Source organism: Pantherophis guttatus, chromosome 6 (assembly GCF_059756535.1).
Source record: "Pantherophis guttatus breed Tessera chromosome 6, ASM5975653v1, whole genome shotgun sequence".
Lineage (NCBI taxonomy): Eukaryota > Metazoa > Chordata > Lepidosauria > Squamata > Colubridae > Pantherophis > Pantherophis guttatus.
The window spans coordinates 61,288,173-61,315,853 of NC_142068.1; the positions used below are offsets into that span (position 1 = coordinate 61,288,173).

Below are 27,681 nucleotides of genomic sequence, written 5' to 3' on the forward strand. Positions count from 1 at the left end.
ATATAACTTTTAAATAAGGGGCCTCCAAGGAGAGGTGAAATTCACTTACCTTCCCTACTGGTTTGCAAATGTGCATGCACCGTATGCGAGCAAGCGAAGTGAGCGTGCAACATCGTCAGTGCATGCACAAAGCCTTCTGCACATGCACAGAGGCTTAAAATCATCACAAAAAAGCGATGTGATGATGTCCGTGCAGGTGGCGGAGCCTCCTGCAGCCGCCGCTACTGGTTCACCTAAGCTGGATAGAACCGGCTGAATTTCACCCTTGCCTCCAAGCATTATGTAAGTCAAGAGCTCACAAAGTTCCAATACAGCAATGTTGTAACCTTATAGCTTCCTGGTAAACCTTGCAAGCAATTCTAATACAAAATATCATTAGCTCAGAATACGGACTAAGTCATTCATGTACAGAAGATGTTTAGGCTAAAAATTTCACCATAATTTACTATGCTGTGGCTATTAGAGTGGTGGGCTAAATTGAAGCGACAGACTGCCAAACTTAAAAGAAGAACAAATGTAATATGAAATCTGGAATTTCCTTTCATTCTGTTTTCCATATACTGGAAATGAAGGGTGGGGGAAAACCACTTATTTGTGTATCAGTTTCCATTGGGCTAAGTTCCTTACAGCACTTACAGGTACTTTATATATTTTTTTCTATATTTCATCACTTCAACCCATTCCTGATGACATTCTAGAAAAGAAAAGATTTCAGAAACAGCACACCTTTGCTAAGATTGCACAACTCTCCCTTTCACTTTCTTACATCTGTATCACATCAAGTCAAATAAACAACAGTGGATATATTTCTTTTCCATTCAAAGGGAAACTGTATCCTGTGCAATCTGTTTTAACTGAATTCTTTTGACTAGTTTCAGTAGCAAGCAATTCTTAGTAATCTGAGTGTTACTGAGTGCAGCACTTATCTCCTTCTTGGCTCATTTTAAAATCACCCCATATTTTGCCATAACAATGGAATTTCAAGCACACACAAGAAAACGTATCTGCATTTTAGGGGTGTATGTGAATGCATGCTAAGCAAATGTACTTGCACAGATCTATCAAGTGAAGTACATTGGGTCATGAACTCATCAAAAGGAGTGGGCTGCATGAGTTCACTGTTATCTGGTATAAAAAGATGAGTAATATTTTGGATATAAACCATTTATTTTCCAAAAAGAAAGAGAACTACTGGGGGGAAAAGGGCTATAGGAACAATTCTCTGGTTGGAATCAGAAAAATCAAATCAATTAATTAGAAATAATACATCTTAGAGCATGATGTGCAAACTGCTGGCAAAGAATGAACAGAATGTAATAGCAAGATTACCATATATGTTCTTTTGACCTCCAAACAAATGAGATTTCTAGCAGCTTTTCTTGAGTGCTAGGTTGTTAATAATGTTCATTTGTAATGAGGACTCTGCCACTCCACATATTCTTTTACGTATAAATACATCAATCCCTTGTAGAATTCATCTTCTGGAGTAGTGTTGTCCTAGCAACATGATTTAGCAAAGCAGAATGTATAGAAATCAGTTGAACTATGACAGATTAAATGTCATCATTGACAGTCTGCAAAAATAATCAGCCTTCATACCTTTTTTAAAGAAATACTTAAATAAACAGAACAATCTTAAAAAGTCATTAACATGGCATGGCACTAAAAGTACATTGAAAGGTCATTTCTTGATAGAAGGATCATTTTTAGTAGATGGCATCAGATATTTGGTGTCTTTGAAACAACCTTGAACATATATTAAACTTAACTCCATATTGTTCCTTATATTATTATCTAATGAACTACTCTGTTGAACTGTTGTGTGGTGGAATGAGAGTTGTCACAGAATATCAAGACATAAAATCCCGTTTATCCATGGCCAGAAAAAAGCCTGCAGAAAACAATTTTATTCTGCTTCTTCATTCACACCTCAGTGCATCAAATATTCTTGGCTGTTTGAAAAAGGAAAGGTGTCTAAGATGTTGGGATTCAAGTCTGGGTCCATCTCATTATTGCATTTCTGTGAAGGAAACAGTAGTAGATGTGGTTTTTTAAAAAGAGCATATAGAATAGAATAGAATTCTTTATTGGCCAAGTGTGATTGGACACACAAGGAATTTGTCTTGGTGCATATACTCTCAATGAACATAAAAGAAAAGATACATTTGTCAAGATTCATAAGGTACAATACTTAATGATAGTCATAGGGTACAAATAAACAATCAAATCATATTAGGAAATAGTTAATATAAATATAAAAGGATACCAGCAACAAGGTTACAGTCATACAGTCATAAGTGGGAGGAGATGGGTGATAGGAATGATGAGAAGATTAATAGTAGTGCAGACTTAGTAAATAGTTTGACAGTGTTGAGAGAATTATTTGTTTAGCAGAGTGATGGCGTTCGAGAAAAAACTGTTCTTGTGTCTAGTTGTTCTGGTGTGCAGTGCTCTATAGCGTCGTTTTGAGGGTAGGAGTTAAAACAGTTTATGACCAGGATGCGAGGGGTCTGTAAATATTTTCCCAGCCTTCTTTTTGACTCGTGCAGTATACAGGTCCTCAATGGAAGGCAGGTTGGTAGTAATTGTTTTTTCTACAGTTCTAATTATCCTCTGAAGTCTGTGTCTGTCTTCTTGGGTTGCAGAACCAAACCAGACAGTTATAGAAGTGCAGATTACATGTTATATGACAGATATTTGGAAAAGGCTTCCTTCCCTATTATTATCTTTTCCTGAATTTCTTCTTAGTTTGCCCTTCTGGTTCTTTGCAGCCATCATGCTCTCCCAAACATTGCTTTCCTGGTCTCATCATTGCCTTTGTACTTTATCACTAACTGCATTTTATTAAATTCTCAATCAAATCCTCATGTGCAACATCTTGTAGTGGGTTCCCAGCTTTTAATGGAGAAGGAAACAAACATTTGATTCCCCTTCCAGGTAAGACTAGTCACATATTTTAATTTAATGCCCAAGCTAGAATTTTATCATCTTTTTACATTATCTCTCTCCTTGCCCAAGGAATTTACCAAATGTCATGTTCTGATATTGCCTTTTAGTCGAGAAGATCACACAACTGAGAAAAAAGTTCTGCAGAGGTCAGCAATTCTTGTTTCACACATTTCCCTTTATCTTGACATTTTTTGGGGAAGACCCACATGAAAAACTAAATGTGACAGCCGCAAGATTGTTTCATTTTACTTGGTAAGGAAGAACTTTTCATATTCAGCTTCACTCTTCTGACAGGTAAACTCTGAAATATTATCAGTTTTTTCTTGTATCTCCATTTCTTTTTAATATAATGTTATGGATGTTGAAAGACAGTATGGGTCTGGAAGAAAAACAGGTTGGAGCTTCCTGCATGTTCTTTGAACCAGGTTCTTGATAGCACTGGGAACCTGAGATCTTAATGCAGATTGGTTTTTGTTACATATAATAAAGTGTAAAGCTAATAATTCCATTCTGTTTGTGATAATATTTCCAAGAATTATTTGGACCAGACATTGATGTTTGCAAACAAAACAACTGGAACACATTTGCTTCATTTATAAGAAGTCCTGCATGAAGCCCATCATTTCCATATGTGTTATAGTTAACATCATTTGAAAGATCTTGCATAGCTTCTAGAGAATAGGTAGGCAAATGAAACTAGCAGGTTATTTGGCCTGAAAAAGGCAGTTGATTTTACAGTGATTAAATATAAAAATGTATTGACAGAATTTTTCTGGTATTGTTGGTGGCATGCAAATGATTTCTTAATAAAGAACAATACATTGTAATCATCCTCACTTTATCTACATAGTAAAGAGTAAATAAATAACTTGTTGGGAAGTGTGTTATCTCTTTGCTCCTATGAACTATTTTCATCATTAGGGCCAATGGTGAGAACAGATAAAGGGAAGACTCTTCACACACTGCCCCTGTGTTTCTTTTTAGCCTGCCCCCCCTTTTTTTTAAAGAAAAACAAGTTTTCATGTTTAAGAGGGAAGGGAAGTTTCTATCTCCCCATCTCCCTTCAAGTTATAGTTTAGGTAAAAAGGAGGCTTTCCTACTCTATGTATTTCTTAACAAATCTACCTTTACTTCTAATATACCAAAAGTATTGTATATCAACATTCACTGATACTTGGGCTCAAATTTAGTCTGAATCCATAACAACTATATTATTGTACAGTATGGTCATTTTTCTTTTTTTTTAAATGGGACTTGCTTCTATTTCATTCCTTTATTTACTTTCAGCACACAATGCTGCTTAGAAACACAAGAATTCCTACTAAATTCAAATCTCCAACATAACTTATAAATTCCAATATTATTATTCATCCTCATCATCCCCATGGATGCCCCCTTGTTGTGGGGGAGAGGCTTGTGATCCTCTGATAAGGTTGAGAGCTATGCTTGTGGCAATGTATTCTACCAGAAGGAGCAGCCATACAAGCCAGGTTCTGGTGGAAGATCCTGACTAAGTGTATCCACCAACCCATTTAATATGGTGAGAAAACATCAAAACAATCCTATATCAGATTGGTGATTGCCTGGGTCAACAAGGACCATGTCAGATATGAGAGTTCCTGGGCATCTGTCCACAAGTTAATGAAATCTACAACTACATGGACATTTTACAGATGTATAACATCAAGCATGGACAAGATAAAAATGTGATTAGTAAAGAATACATCCAAAGAGTAAGGAAACTGCTAAAGCAAAATTAAACAATGAGAACACAATGAAAGTCATCAGTTCCTGGGACATATCTATGATACAATAGACTACTAGATTTATTAACTGGACATAAACTCAACTAAACAGTTTGGACTGAAAAACAAGAAAACTGATGACTATTTATGATGCATTATATCTCCATAGTGATATTGATGGAATATACCTGCCCTGCAGAAATGGAGCACGGGTTTACTTCAGAACAAACAAACTGTCAAAGAAGAAAAGCATGTATTGGCTGACTATATAACAGATAGCCAACAACAGGCCTTGGTATAAATTAAAAAAGGGAGCTTATTAAATATACGGGAAACAACAGTGAATATCAAAATAATGTAATAAAAGCACAAGCAGAATGCTAGCAAGAAAAATATTACATGGTCAATTTCTACAAAAGATTGAGGGAAAAATTAACAAAAGATAAATTTAGAGCTAAAGATTATCAATTTGTTGCACACATTGTATTGTTATTCTTCATACAGTTTCTTTAATAAAAGTATAATTTTGCACATTAACAAGTTTGCATGTATACAAGAGTATGTAGAAAGCTTGGTAAGCAAGGGATTACCTTGATTTTTTTCCCCAAAAGAATTTAGCAGGAAATGAGAAGAACAGGGTTGTATAGCATTCATAGTAGAAAAATACAAGTCTACAGCAAAAGTGATGTATGATAAAATAGATTTGTAGGTAATTATTGTGTGAAACATTTCTGGAAGCAAATCCCACTTTATTACTGATTCAAATTTTCTCATGATTTGTTTCCCAGAACAAGGAGATCTACATGTGATTTCAGAAATACCTATTTAGGTTTATTGAGCCTGATCATAAAACAATGGATCACTGTAGACTACTGGAACAGCAGACTATTCCTTTACTCTATATACCGATTAATAGCCAGATCATCTGTAAAAAGTTTTAAATTGTATGTACAGCTAGAAAAGAACACTTCCACTCTACCTATAACACACCTCCTCTTTTAATAAACAAAATTAATGTCTTTCCATGAGAATTGACTGAACGTGAAGACAGTCGGAGAATGGTCTGCAGAACGCATTCTAATTTGCCATTACTTCAAAGTCCAGTTTCAACATCTCTCTTGGCACCAAATGCTCTGCAACAGTTTATTAGTCTTAATAGGACTGTTAAGTGGAGAAGAATGGTTTTACAACATCACTTGTTGATAGACATAAAGTCAGAGAACAATGAGGTCATTTGGTTGAGGCTTTCCAAAGAAATGTGCTGATATAGCAGAGCTTGCTAAGTGGATGGATGACTCTACTCCTTGGTTTGCTCCCCAGAGTTCTCATAATATTTTCCAAATAAGACTCTTTAATGAAGTCCAAACCTCTTATGTTAGGGGATGGTAATTCAATGTTTTAGATTTATGTTCTATATTCAGCATTGAAAGATACAACTAGGGTCACGATTTCAAATTAGATTGTGAAACAACAGCATTTCTTCCCTGTTTTCTTACAAATTATTTCTCTGCTTCATTTTGAAGTGTAATGCTGATGCTTTTTCATTCTTTTCTCTTGATGTCTAACCAATAGCATTAGTGTCAGAAGTCTTTTTTCTTTCTTTCATATATTTGTTGTTATATGGAATAGACAGTTAATCAAAACTCTTTCATGGTCAGATATCCCTCAAGGATAATGTGCCACATTTAGTGCAGCTATAGTACAGACCACAATTTCAAGGTGTCAAAGGAACTATTTTAGCATTTTTAAACTAACACCATACATTCATGACACACTATTTAATTTGTGTCCTTTGTTTTTAGTGATCTACTATATATTTTCAAGGTTGACGTACCTTTCATTAGCAGGCACAATTTTTTAAAAAAAATTCAAGTTGATAAAGTTAAATATGTTTTTCCTGATTCAGAGCAATAGACTCAATGGAGTACAAATTTCCACTAATAGCCTAATACACTTTTGTGAAAATGAAAAAAAAACTTTTGTTGAGCCTCACTAAGCTTTTATTTAATAGAAATTGTCCCATAATTTGATGAAACCAAAAGTAGGCAAAGCAGGAAATTCATTTCTGTTCTCTATGATTCACATCATCTAAGAATCTCTGGAGTTTGTATGTCTACCATAAGTGAGATATTGTCTTAAGGGAGTTTTTTAGCATCCTATCTAGACCAGGGCCTTTTTTTTTTAATTCCATACTTTAAATTCATCAGAAACAGAGCTTTTTTGCCATGGTAAAAACCAACCACAACAAGCTCTCTATTCATCTCAGGAAGAGAAACACTCCTCTCAAATTCTGTGTGAGACTGTTTGGTCTCAAAAAAGGTTTATAAATGTCCTTGGTATAATATTTTGCAGTTCTTATTGGCAAATTAAATATTGCACATTCTAGTTTTGGATAAATTATTGGAGCTTTCTTTATCACCTATTGGATGAGTTTCGATTTCCATGCTCCCATTTTTCTCCATCAACTATACATTATATATACATCCTGCTGGCACAAAGGGATCCAACTCACTGACTACTCTCTTGGACTAACCAAATAAAGGTCAAAGTACACAGATACTTACTAGCATTCTTAAGCCTGGGGAGGAAGCTTGAAAGGTTAAATTGAAGGAAATCTCCACTGTGTTTCACTATTTATGCTGAGATGATTGCTCTTTCTCAAGTGGAATCCATACTGTTATTCAACCATATGTCACATTTGTTTCCCTGAATTTATATACATTCAAGAATAAAAGTCAAACTTCAGACCACTTTTTAATAGACATCCTCTAAGAGATCTTTAAAAATGGCTCTTGATGAGTTAAGTCTATTATTTTTAATACTTTTTTGACGAAATGGGTACTCTGGAGAGAAAATTAGACAGACACAAATTTGGAATCCTGGAGACTCACCTAGTTCTCAATATAAACCAAAATATCAGATTTGATTCCTTTTCCCACTGGCAACCAGTCATGGCACAAACATGCCCTCTAGGACAGCCTGTGTTTTTTGCCATGTCCCTATGACACTGCTTTCATCCTCTTCAGCCCAGGAGGGAGGGAGGTTTGCTATTCCAGAGTTACACTAATACTTTATCCCATATAGATTAAGATGTGGGAATCACTTCAACACATATGCATTTTAAACTCAAGGGACTTGAAAGACAAGCAAAAGAGGCAAGTTTAGATCAAGCAATGGAGATAGCAAAGTCATGTTGCTATCCAGGATGGCCAAGTCAGGGATGACTTAAGAGCATGTCATCTCAAAAGGCACATACTCTTTTGACTGACCCAGTATCATTAACCATAATATTTTTCTAGACCACCTTCAAAGTTTGGGTATGGAGCATCCTATTGCAGTGTTTCTACTCCTTCCTACACAGACAGGGAAGTTTCAATTGCTCAAGATCTGGGGCTTTTTCCAGTTTTACCTGGTGCATCAATTGCACGCCTACTTTAAATGGGGTTGCCATTAAAAAATGTTTAGAAGCTGTGGTTGGTGCAGAATGAAGCAGCCAAACTATTATCAGGAGAGTTAATTTAAAATTATTATTCAATCCTTATCAAAAGTTGTCAAAAGATTTCTGGGACCTATTTTGTGCGCTGTTTTAACAAAGCCTGAAATCGCCTGGCAACAGTATGCTTACAAAACGTTGCCAATGGATTCAGCCCATCCTATGTTTTTATCCCAGGAAAGGCTGATTGGAGTTCCTGTTCTTCTTTAGGTAAAAGGAATAAAGTGTCTCTTCTTCCCATCTGCTTTTTGAAAATCCCATTTTATTCTGCTGAGCTTTTAGTATGGATGATGGACCTGTGCTGCATTTGCAATTTTTAAAAAATAACTAGTCTAGCTGAATAGCTGTTTTCTATTATTCATGTTATAACCATCCTGACCTCTTAGAAGCAAGAATCTATACCAGGGCTGTCAAATTTGTGGCCCCTGGGCCAGATGGGTTACACACTGGACACACCCATGCTCGGTTTAGCAAAAGGGGGAAATGTCATGATACGTCATGTGACACCGCCATGACAACATGAGTTTGACATGCCTGATCTATACCAATATCTACAGATTTGCCCAACAGATGTATTTAATCATCAAACTATATTTATGGGAAATTTAAATTTCCCATAAATTTAAAAATATGTGACCTTAATATGAGTAAAGTCTTCAATATTGTCATATATATCATTCCATGTAGTATAATGATATAGTATACATAAAAATATGAAATCAAAATTAATCAGTATGAATTCTTGTTTGGGTACATTCTACTTTTTACTATGCCATGAATTTCCACTTCATTCCTCAAAGGAAAACTGAAGAAAATGGATTGCTGTATATATTTATATGGAAATTTGATTTAAAATTCTGAAAACTTCCTATCTGTACGATGACATATCTGTTTTGTATATTCAAAAGATGTGCTTGTATTTCATTCACAGTGAGATAGCATTTGTATATTTTGACCTTAAGTATACTTATATAGCATGAAACATGATGAAAATCCAATCTTAGAAATGTTTTAAATAGACTAAGTAATACTTCTGGAAGTGGCATACTTAATGAAAGAATGTCAGCTGTTGATTCAATACACCAATGTTTTCTTGAACCTTTGACTCAGTAAAACTTCAAACCATTACTTGCATGCCAAATGTTTATGTAACCATATAACAGTTTATGGATACTTGATTGCAATATAATTTGGCAAGAGTTGTGTTTAATGAACAATAAATAGTTAGATTCCAAGCTCCCACTCAGGGCACCTGAATAAAATCACACTCTTTTCCAATTAAAATAAAACTAGCAAACACAAAATAAGTATTTCAGAGGTGTTCCATATAATTTCTTACAGATTGTAGTGATTTCTTCCAACCTATTTCTTTTTATATTTTGTATTCAAAATAATTTCTGTTATATAGTATGAGACAGACTAATATGTAATGAAGAGCAAAGTTAATTTAAATAGGCTACCAGGAACCACTTAATCTTAAAATCATTGTGTTAGCTAAATAAAATTATGAGTTTGATTTTTGAATAACCAGTGTCTGGAATGATCTCCCCATGAAATACAATTGGCCCTGAAGCTGCAGGTCATTAGAAAGACAGAGAAAACCTGTCTCTTTCTTCAGGGATTTGGGTCAGGATGCAACAAATTTCAGATCCTGACATCAATTAATCTTTTTACGTCCTTTTGAGTTTGTATTGTTTATTTTGGTTTTGATATTTTGGTTTACTGTACATGATATTCTGTGGCAATATGGAACCTTTAAATAAATAAGCAAACAAATAAGCAAAAGTAATTGCCTGAAACTACCCATTGATTTTTTTTCCATCACAAAACAAAAATCATCACACCTCTGGGTCCGTGATAACATGGTAAAATGTCAAGGAAGAGCAAAGTGTAAACAGGGTTGTCTTTAAATTAAGCAGCAACCAGCTCCTGAGCAGGTAACGGGCAGGGCAAGGCCACTGACAGGAGATAAGCCAGTGGAATCAACATACTCAGAGAAGGTTTCCCACTTGGCTTCTCAGTGGTGACCCCAACTACATTTTTAGTATAGTAATTTGGGCTGGTATTGACAGATGCCTTAGGTGAAGTTGTGCTGCTGACCCTTCACCATCCTTAGCCCACTGCCCTGGGCTATTTTTGCCTGAGGGTAAGTGGCAAGGCATCTCATCCTAGAAAAAATAGCAACAGGTTCTCACAAGCTCAACCAAAACTACTAAATAACGCTCACGGTAGCAAGGAAATCCAATGACAGCCAATGGGACTGCCAAATTCAGAAATTCTTAACACTCTGAATATTTTACTCCCATGATTTTTTTTTTCATAGTGTAAAAGTGGAGTCATTTCCGAGTAGAGGCAGGAACCATAAGGACAGTTTGTAAGGTACAGGCAGTCTAAGTTGTGGAATGGACTAAAATTATGCTTTAGGAAAACAGGGCAATTTGCAACCAAAACTAAAGGTATTTAAAATAATCAAGCTGGGGAATAAGATCACGTGGCTTATTATTGGCTTTCTCATATGGTTTTATAAATACTGATCTCAACAATTAGAGTAATAAGATAGCCAACTGAAGTAAGTAAGAATTCCAGGAAAAAATTTGCCCATCTCACAATAAAAATGAACATTAAGAGTAGTGGAAAAAATGTTGAGAAAAATGAAGCTGAGTGTGAAATTGCCAACATATACATTATATGAAAATGCAATTTTCTTTAATTCAGATTTAATTGGAAACATAGGTTCTACAGCTGTTACATTAGCACAGCTAACATTCAAACAGTTCCAGTTACTGTTTGAATGGGTCACTATATTTATTTTATATACTGCACATTTGATCTCTGCAGGGAAATATTATGGGCCTCTCTATTTGTGTACAGATCCATGCTTACAAAGTGCGGACTATGCTGTGAGGAAGTAGATTGTAGTACATGAATGCTTACATTGCAATAAATCTCTTAGCCTTTGAAGGTATCATGGCCTCTGCTGTTTTTGCTGCAACAAACACATTACTATGCCTTTGGAACGTAAGCAGGTGCAGTTTGCTCAGTTGGAAAACATACAAAATGTTGATCATGCCACAGTATAAACGATATTGAAACACTACAACTGCCGAGTTGATTACACAGTTGTAATAATAATGATAATTTCTTAATGCAAAAGGAAGTATGTGAAATACATTTTCAGCAGTGGTGTGCTATTTGTAGTGGCTGCCAATGATTTTCAAAGTATCTCTTCAAAGCCAAGCTCTCTCAGAGGGGAAAGGGGATTCCCAGCGCAAAAAACTTATTTCATTAAGCTTTGCAGCAACAACAACAAAGCATCTACTAAAGTCACAAGTCATCATGAAAATAGCAGGTTGTGCTTTTACAACTGGCCTTCATCAAGATTTTTCCTCTTGTAGCCAAAGTGTCATCTTTTCTAATGATTCATGATGAAGATTCATTCCAGTTAGCTACATTTTGCTGCATCAGACCATATTTGTGTTAGCATGCACTCTTCATACAAGAGAAGCTATTAGCTCACTATTTTCTTTATGCACACATCAGCTAATCCATGCTGTCCAAGAAATAATGGATGATGTGAGTAAAAGGAACAAAGATATGTTTAACATTGCTTACTGATAAGGTGTTTATTTGGCATTCCACTAAAGCATAACAAATGGGAGTTACCGTTAGTTTCATTCTGGAATTACAAGCATGTTAATACAAAACTTGTGTTCTGGCGTACGTATTTGACTCATCTGAAGACAGACCAAATCCTGCTTACACCAACTATTCCTAAAAACATATCACAAGGATGTGCATCAAGTTAGAATCTAAGAAAGAAGCAATTACAAATCTGAATAATATCATTAATAATTTGCAATTTTGATAACTAGTGAAATGATAATACTTTGGGAATTAGGGGAAAGGAAGAAATAAAAGCATTACCTCAAGTTTTGTCCGCCCCCCCCCCAAATTCAAGATGCTATCCCGAATAAGATTTTTTATGTGTGAGAGAAACACAGGCAGAGTTTCAATCACACTGTTGTGGCTAACATTTTTATTTTTTCAATCTGCATACACCTCTGAGAATGGGACGAAAATAAAAAATAAATGTCTACAAATGCTCAGCTAAGTATTTCTTACTCTCTCTCATTCACTCAGACATATAAACACAGTAGCTTAAATCAGGGGTCCCCAACCCCCAGGCTATGGACCGCTGCCGGTCCATGGCCTGATAGAAACTAGGCTGCACAGCTAGAGGTTTACAGCAGGTGAGCGAGCAAAGCTTCATCTGTATTTGCAGTTGCTCCCCAGTGCTAGTATCATCACCTCAGTTCCACCTTAGATCATCAGGTATTAGATTCTCATAGGAATGTGAACCCAATTGTAAGCTGCAAATGTGAGGGATTTAGACACACACACACACACACACGGTCTGTAGAAAAATTGTCTTTCACAAAACCTGTCCAAGAAGGTTGGGGACTGCTGGCTTAGAGCAGGGTCTCCAACGTTGGCAACTTTAAGTCTTATGGACTTCAATTCCCAGAATTCTGGGAGTTGAAGCAGTAGTGGGTTTCAATTTTCTTCGCTACGGTTCATTATTGGGAGAGCGTGGGCGCGCACGCTTCATGGGTGCGTGGCACTTCTGTGCATGCATAGAGTGTTTTTGATGACATCTGGGTGGGTGGGTGGAGCCTCCCGCCACCGCCGCTACCGGTTTGCCCGAACCGGGGCAAACCAGTAGCAACCCACCACTGAATATGGCAACCTTTCACTATTCGCCATTTATTTATAGACAAACGTAGGTAGTCTTGACTTACAACAGTTCATTTAGTGACCGTTGAAAGTTACAATGGCACTGGAAAAAGTGACATGACTGTTTTTCACACTTATGATCATTGCAGCATCTCGATGAACACGTGATCAAAATTCAGATGCTTGGCAACTGGTTCATATTTATGATGGTTGCAGTGTCGTGGGGTCATGTGATCCCCTTTTGCGACCTTCGGACAAGCAAAGTCAAGGGGGAAGCCAGATTCAATTAACAACCAGGTTACTAACCTATCAACTGCAGTGATTCACTTAACAACTGTGGCAAGAAAAGTTGTATAATGGGATGAAAACTCTCTTAACAAATGTGTCCTTTAACAACAGAGATTGTGGGCTCAATTGTGGTCATAAGTCAAGGACTACCTGTAATAGTATTTGTTTTTGAAGGATGATTGGACATTTTGGGGAATCTCTCTTAAAAGCAGGTGGAAGAATAAGGTAATCAAGAATTTGAAATCTATTTCTACTAAAGGTAGAAATTATCCAGGCAGTATGAATCCGTCTCTTCTGTAAGACCTATAGGAGAGGCAAAAGATTTTGTTTAAATATTTTTCATTTTTAAAAAAGTTCTGAACATATGCCAAAAGATTGTATGGAGAAAGAGAGAAATTTTAAAAGAGCAGAGTGTCATCTATCTTACTCAACAAAATTGGGCCCCAGGGACAATGAATCAAGCTGAAAATATCCAGCAGATAATTAATAAGAGCAGGTTCAACCCCATTTTTGAAAAGTTATTTACAATTCTCTTTGCTGATTTAGAGCAACTATGGAGAAACTGTCAAATATTTAGACTCACAGAGTGAGAAAATCCGTTTGGTACTAAAAAGTTCTATCACAATATAAGGCATGAAATAAAAGTCCAAAGCTTTAGAAAGCATTATAATCAGTTAATTTTTTGAAAAGTATGAGTTTGCATTTTTTTAAAAAAAAAAGAAAGAAAGAAAAGCAATTACCTCACTTCCTGTGTTATTGCATTTTGCAACAAAGCTGTGGCTGAATAAAAAACCCTTTTAAAGATAGTAACTGTCTTGCAAAGGAGAGAGATTTTTACATTTGGACATTTTCTTATCTGTTTAACATCACGTACTTGGCTGTAATATAACTTAGGGCAAATTATATGATAGCAGGAGAGTCATTTATTTTCATTTGGGCTGTCCTGACCCAGTATAAATAAACAGGAATCATTCCATTAAAGAGACACAGGGATGAGACATATGTGAATGTGGAACCTTTCCTATAACCCAGCCCTCAAGAGCTTTGTTTCGAAGCAGATCAAATTCAGATAACAAAATACAGCTGTTTGGGAAGAAAATTCATAGTACAAACAGCAAGGAAGTATGTTACAGACTGGTGAGATTCACCACTCCCATCCCTGGCTCCTTTGTTATATAAATCATACCCAATTTGGAGTTGACTGGTTAAACTAACATTTAAAATTAACATGTAAACTGCTCAGAGAATACTGTAAAGCACTATGGAGTGGTATATATGTCTATGCGCTATTGCTATAAAATGATAGCTAAGCCCATATGATACCTTCCAGATGTGGTGGGACAATGATTTCCAGAATTTCCCACCATTTTGTGGTCCCCATTTTGTGGATTTGTTGACTGGGAATTCTGGAAGCTGAAATCCTCACACATCGCGATACACCACACAGAATAGTTAATGAAGAGGTTTCTGATTCTTTGATGTATATTTGTTTCCATACCTTTTTGGTGCTATGTGACTGAACCAAATAACTGGATTGTTCATGAACATCTATCTGCCCTTCTTTCTTGTATACAAACAGGCATACACAAAAACTTTGCAATAAGGATAATGAAATCAATATCTCAGAAGATTGCAACACCATGATTGATGGCTACAAACTATAACACGCAATATGAAGTAATCATAAGACTGTCAGAAATTCACAAAAGCAAGTCGAGAGTATTAAAACAAGAAATCTAATAATTCTTCGCAGCATCTTGAGTATGTCTTTCAATACTTATGTTGGCACAGTCTTCATTAAATAGGAAAGAAAGAACATTCCGTATAATTTTAAAAAGACACAACTGATTTATCACGTTCCCATATAATATGTCTAGTCATATTTGAAGATTTCATGTGTTTGTCATTTCAGGAGTGATTCACATATCTGGTTTCTCTGTTGTGTTGAGTTATGCTAAGTGTGTTTTAGCTGTTGCACAGAGATTTCCTTGTACCACCAGTTTGTCAAAGGGAATCTGTAAGTCTCACAGTTGGGGTTGAGTTAACGTATGGCCCAAGTCCCTAGTTTCTCAGTACTCTCACTCTTACCTAATTTTCAGTATTACATTTCCTTTGTCAGTTTTCTGCTGGGCTTCTGAAATGAAAGAGTCAGATTGCTGGGACTATTTTGTTCCAAAGATGCCTATCCAAGATCAAAAATTTCTCCTCTATGCTATAAGATGTACCACAATTAATTGGTTTGTAACTATTATAAGAATGGTTATCATTATGGTTGGTTGCCAGATGTTTAGACCAATTTGGCATTTTTATCTACCTATCCAGTCCTTCCCAAGGACTTGGGATATGCAAATAGCATTAGCACTTAGATTTATATACCGCTTTACAGTGCTTTACAGCCCTCTCTAAACAGTTTACAGGGTCAGCATATTGCCTCTAACAATCTGGATCCTCATTTTACTGACCTCGGAAGGATGAAAGACTGAGTCAACCTTGAGTCCGTGACAATTGAACGCCTGACAGTGAGCTGAATTAGCCTGCAATACTGCATTCTAACCACTGCACCACCATGGCTCCTCAGATATCATCTTGCAGATATCATCAGCATCGTTAGCATCAGCATCCTGCCTTTTCTCCAACATGATTGAATTTTCATTTTTAACATTAACTTTATGAATGAATATTGTTACATTAGATCTGGGTGTATGTTTATCATGCATTAGCACTGATAGAGAAAAAGCATTTTTTGGGGGGCTCAGTTCATTGCTTCCTTCACTAGGACAGGAGAATTTTAGTTCATATATTAAACCTAGATGTATTCTTATATATTAACCCCAGTTCATATACTAATAACAAGGAGTAAAAAACTATAGGACCAAAAGATTAATTCTCTAGATGAGGTGGTAGATCTATGCAGTGCTTCAAGTTTCATCTTCAAAAGGTCTTTAAGAGTCTGCAAAAGCTGGAATATAATACCTATCTACATTAACTTAAAGCAATTGATTCTTTTCTCAGGATTCACAAAGCTGGTGCTATGTCATATTCCCCACACACTCAAAACTAACTTTTGGAAATCAATTCTGCAATGTTACATGTCTCTAACACTTTCCATTGAATACTGTATAGTAAGTTTTTCACCAGATAGGAAAATAATGGAGACTTCATTTTTTATATTTTATATTCAACTTAACAGTTTCAGTTTATTGAGGTATACATAATTGTATCTTTACAATTTATATTGTTTTATTTGTTTCCTATGATTTGATTGCTTACTAGTAACCTATGACTATCATTAAGTGTTGTATCTTATGATTCTTGATGAATGTATTTTATATTTCTTTATGTACACTGAGAGCATATGCATCAAAGACAAATTCCTTGTGTGTCCAATCACAGTTGGCCAATAAAGAATTCTACTCTATTCTACTCTATTCTACTCTATTCTACTCTATTCTACTCTACTCTATTCTACTCTACTCTATTCTACTCTACTCTACTCTACTCTACTCTACTCTACTCTACTCTATGCTACGCTACGCTACACTACGCTAGGCTATTCAATTCTATTCTATTCTATTCATAAATGCATAAAACTCATCAAGGATCCCAAACCTCTGGAAATAACAAAATTAGCAGGCTGTTAAGAATATAAGTAGACACTTACACACCCTTTTGTTCTTATTTGTTTGGTCTTAGTAAAGATACTGTCCAACTATTGTTTGACCTGTATTTCAACTATTTCCTGCTATTTTAAATGATGAAATATTAGATGAAATATCAGACAAGACAAACATTTGGGTGGTGAAAGATATTTTTTCAATAACAAATAGTTCATCAACAAAGATCTTTTCTCCTGTCAATACGTGACACATTGTTTGGAACAGCCCCATTATGGGAAAAGTTACTAGAGAAACTTGTAAAGTTAACAAAGGAAACCTAGTAAGCTTTTTCTCACCTAAAGTAAAACTAATTTGTATCTGGAGTATTTTGGCTAATCTTTAATCATCAATTATTCTCCCAACTATCCATTTCCAATGCCTTTTCCTCTATTCACAGCTGCAAAAAAGACAGCAAGCTCAACCAGTAATTTGTAACCCCTGTGAAGCTTTGAGGATAAAAATACACACCAAGGATAGGAAAATAAATGCAGCACATTTTCACAGCAATTGTATTCCCACAGCAGTGTGTTTATATCTCCAACTGTACTAACTTTTTTTTTTAATTTGATTTATATGCCGCCCTTCTCCGGAGACTCAGGGCGGCTTACAATGCGTTAAGCAATAGCCTTCATACTTTTGTATATTTATACAAAGTCAGCTTATTGCCCCCACAAACTGGGTCCTCATTTAACCTACCTTAGAAAGGATGGAAGGCTGAGTCAACCTTGAGCCTGATGAGATTCGAATTTACAGTAATTGCAGACAGCTGGTGTTAATCACAATGCTTTTAGTCTGCTGAGCCACCAGGCCCTTGATAGATTTCCCCTTTGGAAAGTTGATGGAAATAACAGATCGTCTATTTTTTATTTTCATTCTCCATTTGTCTATTATTTATCTATCTATTAATATTTGTTTGTTTGTTTGTTTGTTTATTTAATAATTTTATCGTTCATTCATTCTTCATTCTCTATACAAATTGCTCCCTATTTAGTTTGCGGGAAACATTTGTCCCTTAGAAATATTAACTTTTCAACTGTTATAGCCATAAAGAATGAAATATGATTAATTTCACTTCAAATATGCTTATCAACCAGAACAAAGCATAAACATATTGCAATTGCTTCTACAAATTAATTGTAATCAGCTTAGAATGACTAGTCAATCAAAATGCATAGCTAATTATAGAAGGTTGCCGAATTATTTTAAGATGAATTTCAAGTAAGAATTAGAATTTTATGTACCCTAAGGACCTAACTGTGAATGGGGTAATTCAAAGATTGGCCACATGACTACATGACACCAAAGGCCATTTCCTCACTAATGAATACTATAGCATTACTCTCCCATTGTTGCAGCAATAAAGCCTGCTTTCATTACTGCTATATTGGGACAGTAGTGCTTTGATGATACTATAAGGCATTATAAATCACCAGTGAGAAAATGGCCATAGACAAAGAAAGCATTGTCCCCAGCTGAAGATATTCCTTGGATATCTGCCAATACCTTGGAAACCAAAATAATACAATTGGAATGTTTCCACATATACACTTCCAAGGAAAATTTTGGCTCTTCTGAAATGTTGTAGCTTCCTCAGACATGTTAGGTTATGAAAAGCTACTAAACGAATTTCTATGCTGGAATATTTTAGTCCCAACTATTAATAAATACAGTAGCTTTTGACTTGAACTGCCAGACCAGATATCTGTTTTCTTCAACATATTTCACACATTCTGATACTTCCTCTCCACAGTTATTCTTTTGTCGCCAATTCTTCTTTCAACCTCCTCCATTTTCACTTGTGGTTGATTGTAATCTACCCTTTTCCCTAGACATTCATGGTATAACAGGGACTGAGTAGACTGAGTTTCCCCTGTGAGTGATTAATTCAAAACCCCTTAGTCATGGTCCAACACTCTAATTGCTAATATCATACCAAGATCTATACCATAGAAAGAAGATACATCATGAACATATTTCATATACAAATTTACATATAAGAATATCAACATTGTGAATATTTTCCTTTTCAAATATTTAAACATTTTTCAATTCAATAATTTTATTAAAGTGTTGGATTCTTTTTTTAAAAAACAAACAAACCCAAAGATATGTTTTTGTTTAATGCAGATATTTTTCTCTTAGGTAATGTACTATTTGCTATAGTAGCCTTCTTGATGCTGTTCTCTGTTCGCATATATGAACATTAACTCTTGAATTGGGAATTGATGTTTACACATCTGGAGAGCACATACCTTGGGGAAGATGCAATGTTGCAGAATAGACGGGTTTGTCAGGAGATTCCTCTCAGTAGAATGAGCAATAGAACCCACAAAAACGGATGAAATAATAATAAGCAAACAACATTATTATTTAAGAGGGAGAAATGAACTTGTTTAAATTTCATGACTATCTTGTTTAATAGTAAGAGAGACACCATGCCATTATTTCCAGAATCTAACATTAGCCATTTAGAGCAGGGGTGTCAAACCTGTGTCATCATGGCAGCATCACGTGACGTAGTGTGACTTCCCCCCCTTCGCTAAACTGGGCATGGGAGTGGCCAGCGCGTGATGCATCCGGCCCACAGGCCGTGAGTTTGACACCTCTGCACTAGAGAAATTTTTGATCTTTTTCATACAGCACATTGAAAATGATATGCAAAAGAATTCTTACAGAACTAATTTTGAGAAGAGTAATAGCACAAACATTATAACAATGCTTGAAAATGATTGACTATATATATATTAACATTGATGCAACATTGGGCCGCAACTTTGGAAAATATCACTGTTTATTTTAATTAAAGGACAACTCCAGCTGTCAAGTTTCTCTGAAATACTATGACACCGCTGCTCATTCTGAGTTCACAGATAAAAACAACTCAGTCAGCAACAGAGAGAGCAATTTATAATATTTTGTGACTACATTATAGCAATAAATTACATCAGCAAGATATGTCTGGGAGGTCCTATTTTTCTCCCCAGGATTTTGTTTGTTTTTTATTATTCTTTCATTTATGTTTTTAGACACTGATAATAAACATGTCAAATTATTCACAGACTTTGTCAGTTTAAATGATACTGGAAATATGTTATTCCGGTTTCTCCAGCCAACAATGTTAAAAGTAAAGCAGTAAGATCAACCAAAAATATCAATTTACATAAAAGTAGGAGAATGAACTTTAAGAAATAGCCACAGGACCTTGGGAATTAGGAAGAGATCCGCACAAAAAAAAAAAATCACTGTTTTGATATGAAAAGATTGGCTATATTTGAACATCTTCCAGTAACAAAGCTTTGATGATTATTTGAACAGGAACTGGATAAACACTACAAATAAAGCATATCACCTGTATTTACACATACAGCAACAATTTCGCAGACATGACAGACCCAGATAGTCTTGCAATGAGTATATTACTTGAGTGTCTTTAAATAATTCCTCAATGTGTTTTATTGGTTTTGCTGTAACAACTAGTACTAATGCAGATTAATTAGAGACTTGAGCAGGGAACAAAACCAAACAATGAATAAACTAGGAAACAAACAAACACCCAGATGAACATGGTCTATTTCAGCTGTTGGGGAATCAGAACAATCTGATGACTACAGCTGTTGTAATTCTGGAGCTACTTGACATCATGATCAAGAACAGCAGCAGTACATACTGTATTCCCCCCACTCACCCTGGAAAATAAGATTTGAGGCTAAAATCAAGACAAGGGAAGTTGGTCATCTGGTAGAACTATAGAAGAGTGGAGATTAGGATAAAACATGCTACTGCAAAAAATACAAAAATCTGACTCCATCTGAAACTCTAAAGACTGCTAAACAAAGACTCGCCGAATTAGCTACTAGGCTAAGGAGATACACTATAGATCAAATAAAATGAATATCTAGATAGCACCCGCCCCCGGGCATGATCCACACCTACTGGCTACCAAATTAATAGCAGTGCATGAATACTTACCACCCCACCCAAACTAGATAAAACAAGGAAGGACAGTATATCATAAGACAGTATATCATAAAAGATACTTGCAAAGGAATAGTTCTCTCCATTTCAGAATCTGGCTCATCAGAGAGGCACAAAGGAAAAGGATGATTAGAAAGGTCCATTCCCCACTTCTGGAAATTATGTGAACCATCAAGTCTTAGAGAATCATTCCAGCCCTTCAAAGAGCATGGTCTTGCTCCTCTATAAATCCAAGTCACTTCAAAAACACAGAGAGAGATAATGGATGAGAAAGCTGACTTGCCTTGTTTGAAAAGGCAGAGGTCTGATTTTGGCTCAGCTTCTTTTGTAGTAGAGCAAGCCAAGGGAGAAGGTGGTGTGATGGTGATACATAAGGATACTATGTCCCTTGAAATTATACCTGTGCAAGAGCTGGTTCATGCTGAGTGTGTATGTGGGTGTTTGTATACATATTTAGTCTTAGGATCAGAAAATGTTTGGAGATTCTACCTAACAGAATCCATGAATAAACTGGACAAACATCTGGTTTTGGGTTGGTTTGTTTGAAGCAGTTCTATGGTTCATAACAGTCATGATGACTATTAACCAATAAAAACTGATTACAGAACTAACATACGGTATTAGATTTTATTTGAACTTTTTTTTTTTAGCAAAGAAGTGTTCTATGGGTAGGGATCGTCCATCATAAATGGATCACCATCTGATTAAGGTTAGATTAGTGGCTACAATTTACCTGTGTATGGGCTTATTGTGATACTATTCCTCAAAAGGTCATTGGATCCTTCTGGGTTCCAAGTTATCTTGAAAAGGTTGGAGTTGGTTTCATCAATGATTCTAGAGGTACATGCAATAGAAGTATGCTTGGGCAGTCCCTGCTGAGTGCCCTCTCTAATCTGTTTCAAAGATGGTCCCACCTACACAAATGAATATTAAAGCAGCAAGGTAAATGACTGGAGCGCAAGTGAATGATAGGACTACCATCTGCTAAGGATCAGGATCAAGTCCATTTCAAATTTTATGCTGTGGTGATAAATGCTATAAAGAAACAGCTCTTTTCTGCTTGATTTGATCCACAAATTCACACCCCATTGAACTAGAAGTGTAAAATTTCTGGAAACAGTGAAGCGATGTAAACATTTTTATTATTCTTTCTTCTGACAGAAGAAAAATAACATTTTTTGAAAAATTGTAATACAGTGAGTGTTTAGGTTTATGCCATTTTCTGTTCTGGTCACTAGGCAATTTTAGATCAATGGTGTGTATGTGTGTGTATGAGAAAGAGGCTTTGTTCAAGTATCAGTTTTGGTATGTTTATTAAATGTAAAAGTAAATTTAATCAAACTATAATTATGCTTACATTATTATTATTATTATTTTTTGGTTACAAATGAAAAAATAAGCTGCAAATTATAAGAAACCCGGGGACTTTTTTTTTATCAAGTTGAAATAAAGTTGAAGAAAGAAGGAACTATCTTCCTTCCAACTTGATAACAAAACAGAGTTATGTCCTTGGGCCTAGTTAAAAGCAGCAGATGTAGGCTTGAGGTTGACCTATAGTCTGTTGGATTTTCTTTAGTAATTAACAGAAGGCATGTAACTTGATAGATTCTTCTTGAGATGTCAGCATTTTTCATAAAATTTGCCACAGTATCCTTCTGAACCACCTGAGAGAATACAGGATACAACTTTTTAGTGCTTCATTCTTATCCCTGAGGAGACTTTCAGGAAATATTGCCTAGAGACTATTGCTCCTTAAAGCGGAGACTATTATACCATGTTTCTTGGGTCTCTATATTGCTTCTACTGTTTTACCTCTGGTAGCGCAGTGATTAAAGTGTAGTATTGTAGGCAAACTCTGTCTACAGTCTGGAGTTCAATCCTGATGGAGCTCAGGGTTGATTCAGCCTTTCATTCTTCTGAGGTTGGTAAAATGAGGACCCAGACTGTTGGGGAGGACTATGTAAATATTGCTTACATTGTAAACTCCCCAGAGAGTGCTATAAAGAGCTATAAGGCAATATATAAGCCTAAATGCTATTGCTATTTCTTTTCAATATCTAATGAAATTGCTATATACATACTGATGATAGTCAGATCTACTTTCCCTGTGATCTCTTCAAAAAATGACCCTATAGTCAATAATGAAATGGATGAGGGGCAGGACACTGAAATTGAATCCAAACAAGACAAAATAGTCATTGTGATGTGCTGTAATTTCAGAGGGAGGGTAGATCTGCCTATCCCCAATGGGAAGGCCAGGAACACCTTTTATCAGAGGAGGAGGAGGAGGAGGAGGAGGAGGAGGAGGAGGAGGAGAAAAATTCTGTATGGGGTTGTCTCACTTGGCAGCACTGACTTTTCAGATTCAAAAAGTTTGTTTCACTCATGAAATATCCTAAGTTTTATATAGTCCTACGGATCAGTAGGAAGGTTAATCTATTCTATTCTGTCTAACAGATAGACAAAGTTTGAATAGTCAATTTGTTCAGCAAGTGTTTCCAACATTTAAATACCTGAAGGCCAAAGACTCTTTATTTAATCCCATTGTGATTCAGATGAAAATGAAGAAACGTAATTACAATCTAAATTCTGCAGTAAGGAATCTATATTTTCATCTAAAAGCAATATTTTCAAAATCAGTAATAAAGTAATTTAGTTAATCAGTTCATCCTAGCTTAGGTGAAAGACTCCTCTCAGTTGCAATCTGAAATGCCACTCTTTATTTGGAATCCACCACAGCAGCAATATGCAATGAACCCCAATGTGACCCACTTGGAAGATGATGAGTTTATAATCTAGCACTATTGAACAATATCACAGATTGCCCATTGATTCTCTAATTTTTTTTCAGTAACGTGATATGAATACTATTTATACCTATTTTGGCCAAGTATAAATAACTACCAGAAGTTTATTTTAATTTAATTATCTACCTAAAACAGAAATTGTAACATTTAGCAAGCAATTTTCTTCCATACTTTGCAAATAATGCTTTTAAAAAAAACTATTAGGCAATATAAACACAGATTTTAAATGCCTCTGTTTTGATTTAAGAAACACAGAATCGGCGAAGGTGTTTGTCTTCACATTCTATTCTCATCTCAAGCACACTTATTTATTTTAAAATCTTTGCAGAATCAATTTACATTTCTTATGCAAAAATGCATTCTTCAAAACCCCATCATCTTATGCTTCATTAGAGAATGGAAGAGTATATATTATCAGTTTATAAATAATGAATCCACTTTAACTGCTTCTTTTCAGAGGCATTTCACCAAGGGGCAATCCTAGGTATGCTACTGAATAACCACTTAATGGAAAATTGTAGTTGAATACTGATATGTATCTACACATACATACACACATACATTGATCTTTATGTGTGTGTGTGTGTGTGTGTACACACACACACACACACATTATTGAGCTACATAATTTTTATGCATAATTCTTATGAAAATTATTTGAATATAAGATGATGTTCACAAAAGAGTGATTACATGGTAAACAGAGATCAGATCATAATAAGTGTCTAACACCACTGTTGTATTATCAATGACAGTAAGCTTAACCTCCCATTATAAAAAATAAATTGGGAGGAAAAAAATACTATTCTTTTAAACTGATTTATATATACAGTCTCTTGGTAGCCATACCAACCATAATTGATATGGTATATTTAGGCACACTCTGTGCACGATTCGCACTTAAGGACCAGAGCACTGTGGTAGGTAATTTTGGCCCTGTGGAGGAAGATTATTTCAAGTTGAAGAGAGCAAACCTCTGAGAAGAAAGGGTTTTTTCCCCCCCTTCTGATTTAGCTCTTCTATTATTCAAACATAGTACTTTCTAAATCAATTTATATTTGCAAAACAACAACAACAATAAAAACCTAGACGTACAATTCAAATAATAGCTTAACTGAACTATACTCATTCTTCCTCTCCAGGCAGTTTTCCCAGTCTGGTACTCTTCAGAGATATTCTTGTAATCACTAATCAATATTATTGAGAATGAGATATTTGAGAAATCTGTCTTAAGGAGATGCTATCAGGTAGATTAAGTTTAGGATATTTCCTCTCCCACTCTTCCCTATATTCTTTTCTAAGTATGTATCCTTAGTAAAATGTTCATATTTTAACTTTGGTATCTCTTCTATGCCAGACAGATAAATAATTTAATTATTAGCATAATCTTGTGTATACCTTCTGAGAAATAAACACCATATAGCTTACCTGGTCTAACAAGGTCAGGGCTGTAGTCTTATTAACAACAGATAGAGTGCAATGTTGTCTCACACCAGGGACTTTAGAGGAAGAAAATATTGAGCAATAGTCATGAACTTTGCAAGAAGAATTAGGAGTTCTGGGAACTGAGGAACACCATAGTTCCATTAAGTCAGATTTCCTTGACCTGTTGTCAACTATGAGATCAGGGCCCACACAGGATGCTTTTTAAGCATTATCAACCAGAGACCCATTTCTGTCTTCAGAATTTCATGTACAAAATTATGAAACTGCTACTTGTAAATCAGGCATTGCTGAAACATTTGATTGGCTGATTGATAGACAGCACTTCTGAGAGCTCTGTCTACATATAGTATGAAGCTTGAACATGGTGCTGGTTATATTAAAAATAAATAGCCTAGCCCTGAGGGACTACTTGATGATAGCCATTTATTTATTTATTTGTTTATGTATTTATTATTTATTTATTTATTTATTTATTTATTTATTTATTTATTTGTTTGTTTGTTTGTTTGTTTGTTCGTTCGTTTGATTTATATGCCGCCCTTCTCCGGAGACTCAGGGCGGCTTACAATGCATTAAGCAATATTGTATCAGAACAGACAGACAACCAAAGAAGAAGAAATATATCTTGATCCCCACCAAAGGGAGAGTAGATAGGTCACGTTAGATTTCATAAAATGTAGTGACTGAAACTGGGGACAGTAAATTAATGTAGTTCGTAATGGCAAATGCTGGACAGCTACACTGCCAATTTTCAGATGTTCATTGTTCCCAAGAGATGTTATTGTTTGCTGGAAATTCTAGAATTTTAAATGTTAAACCTCAACCTTACAGTCCCCTGGCAACATTATTGGTCTCTCTAGCAGAACTAAGGAATCTCAGTGGATTCCATTGGGAGGCAATTTGGATGACTTGCTCCTTTATTAAACCACCATAGAATAATCTTTTGCAGAAAGTCCAGTTCACGTTTGCCTTCCTGAGGGAGGATGGGAATTGTGGTGGGAAATAAAAGAGCTCAACTCCTTAAACGTATGAAATGACACAGGATTTGGCCTTTGTTTTTTAAATTGTAAAACTATCTCCAATGCTCATATCAGTGCTCAGGTTTTTGCAGAAAATGTCAGTTTCCCTCTCACTTCCTGAAATAGCTTATGCCTACACAAAAATGCTGGAGAAAAGGAAAAATCTCTTATATTAAAAACTCTCTCTTCCACCCTTGTTATATACTTGGACCAAAGGGAAAATTTACAGACATAATTTGTAATCACAATTTCATCCTCCTACTAGGGTAGGAAGCTATAGTGAAGCACTATGGAGGGATATGCAAGTCTAAGTGCTATTGCCACCCTGTTTCCCTAAAAATAAGACATCCCCTGATAATAAGCCCAATCACGCTTTTGAGCGCATGTGCTAAAATAAGCTGCCCCCTGAAAATAAACCCTCCCCGAAAATATTTAACCGCATGCGCAGCCGGTCCCCACCATTTCCTCTGGTTAGGGTTAAGGAGACAGAGCTGGAAATCATGTAAGACAGCAAGAAGGGCCCCGTCTTGCTCCACATGTCCCAAAATAATAAGACCTCCCCACAAATAAGGCCAAGCACTTATTTCGAGGTTCAAAAAAATATAAGACAGGGTTTTATTTTCGGGGAAACATGGTATTTCTTTCCTTCTAACAGTCTTGAATCTGTACAGGTAATTAGTTTCCTATTTTAGTGCTGCATGCTAGACCCTTATCACCCTACTCATGTTGTATACTGTATGTAATGACAGTTTCATATACTGGCTATGCTGTGGCAACTTCCTTTCTTGATGTTTATAACTGCCCAAGAATCCTCTGTACATATACCTGGTCATTCCTGGTAAATAGGGAGGAACAGGTCAAATTCTGCTCCACTCTAGTTATGTGCTTGCATTTAAAGGCAGAGTTCTCGACCAACACATTTTGTAGGACTTTTTAATCTTGCTCACTCATTCTTGTTTTTAATTTGAAGAAATGTTTGCCCATACTATGTCTTGGATGGATGGCTACTCAGCCACACCATTTCAGCCAAGAGTCTATAAAAGAGTAACTTGTAATCACTTAACCCAGTCTAGGATGACTCAATGCTTACAAATAAAAGATTACATATGGTTTATTTTCAGTTTTACCAAGCCAAGGATTTCACAATCTGTCAGTTGGAGTAAATAGAGAGGAAAAACTATATTTTCAGATGCCAAAAATAAAAAGGTATAAATTTTAAAATGTCAGTGCATCCAGTCAATTAAGTAATGACATATGGGAGTAGCAGACTGATACCAAGTAAGCAGCTCCTTTATCCCTAAGCAAATTATTGGTTTTTCTATCCTAAAAATAGGCAATGCTCCTGATTGTGTAGAAGAATTGTGTATATGCGCAGTCAGTTGTCATGTACATCCTTCTGAGAAAAACAGATATGATAGACCAAGTCCCTGTGCCAGGATCAGCATATCACTGTAGAGAAAGATGATAATATAGACTAAGTCCTTTTTATTAGTCATATTTCTATGCCGCCCACTCTCCGAGGACTCTGGACGGCTTACACCAAAGACAGTATACTAAATAGCATATTGC

The 27,681-nt window shown here is 35.7% G+C and overlaps 1 protein-coding gene across 1 annotated transcript in view; it reads right to left on the bottom strand.

Annotated features, from left to right (window-relative positions):
* Nucleotides 1–27,681, bottom strand: part of ADAM12 (ADAM metallopeptidase domain 12) — a 261,963-nt gene that overhangs the window by 177,412 nt on the left and 56,870 nt on the right. The gene's annotated exons all lie outside the window — the stretch shown is intronic.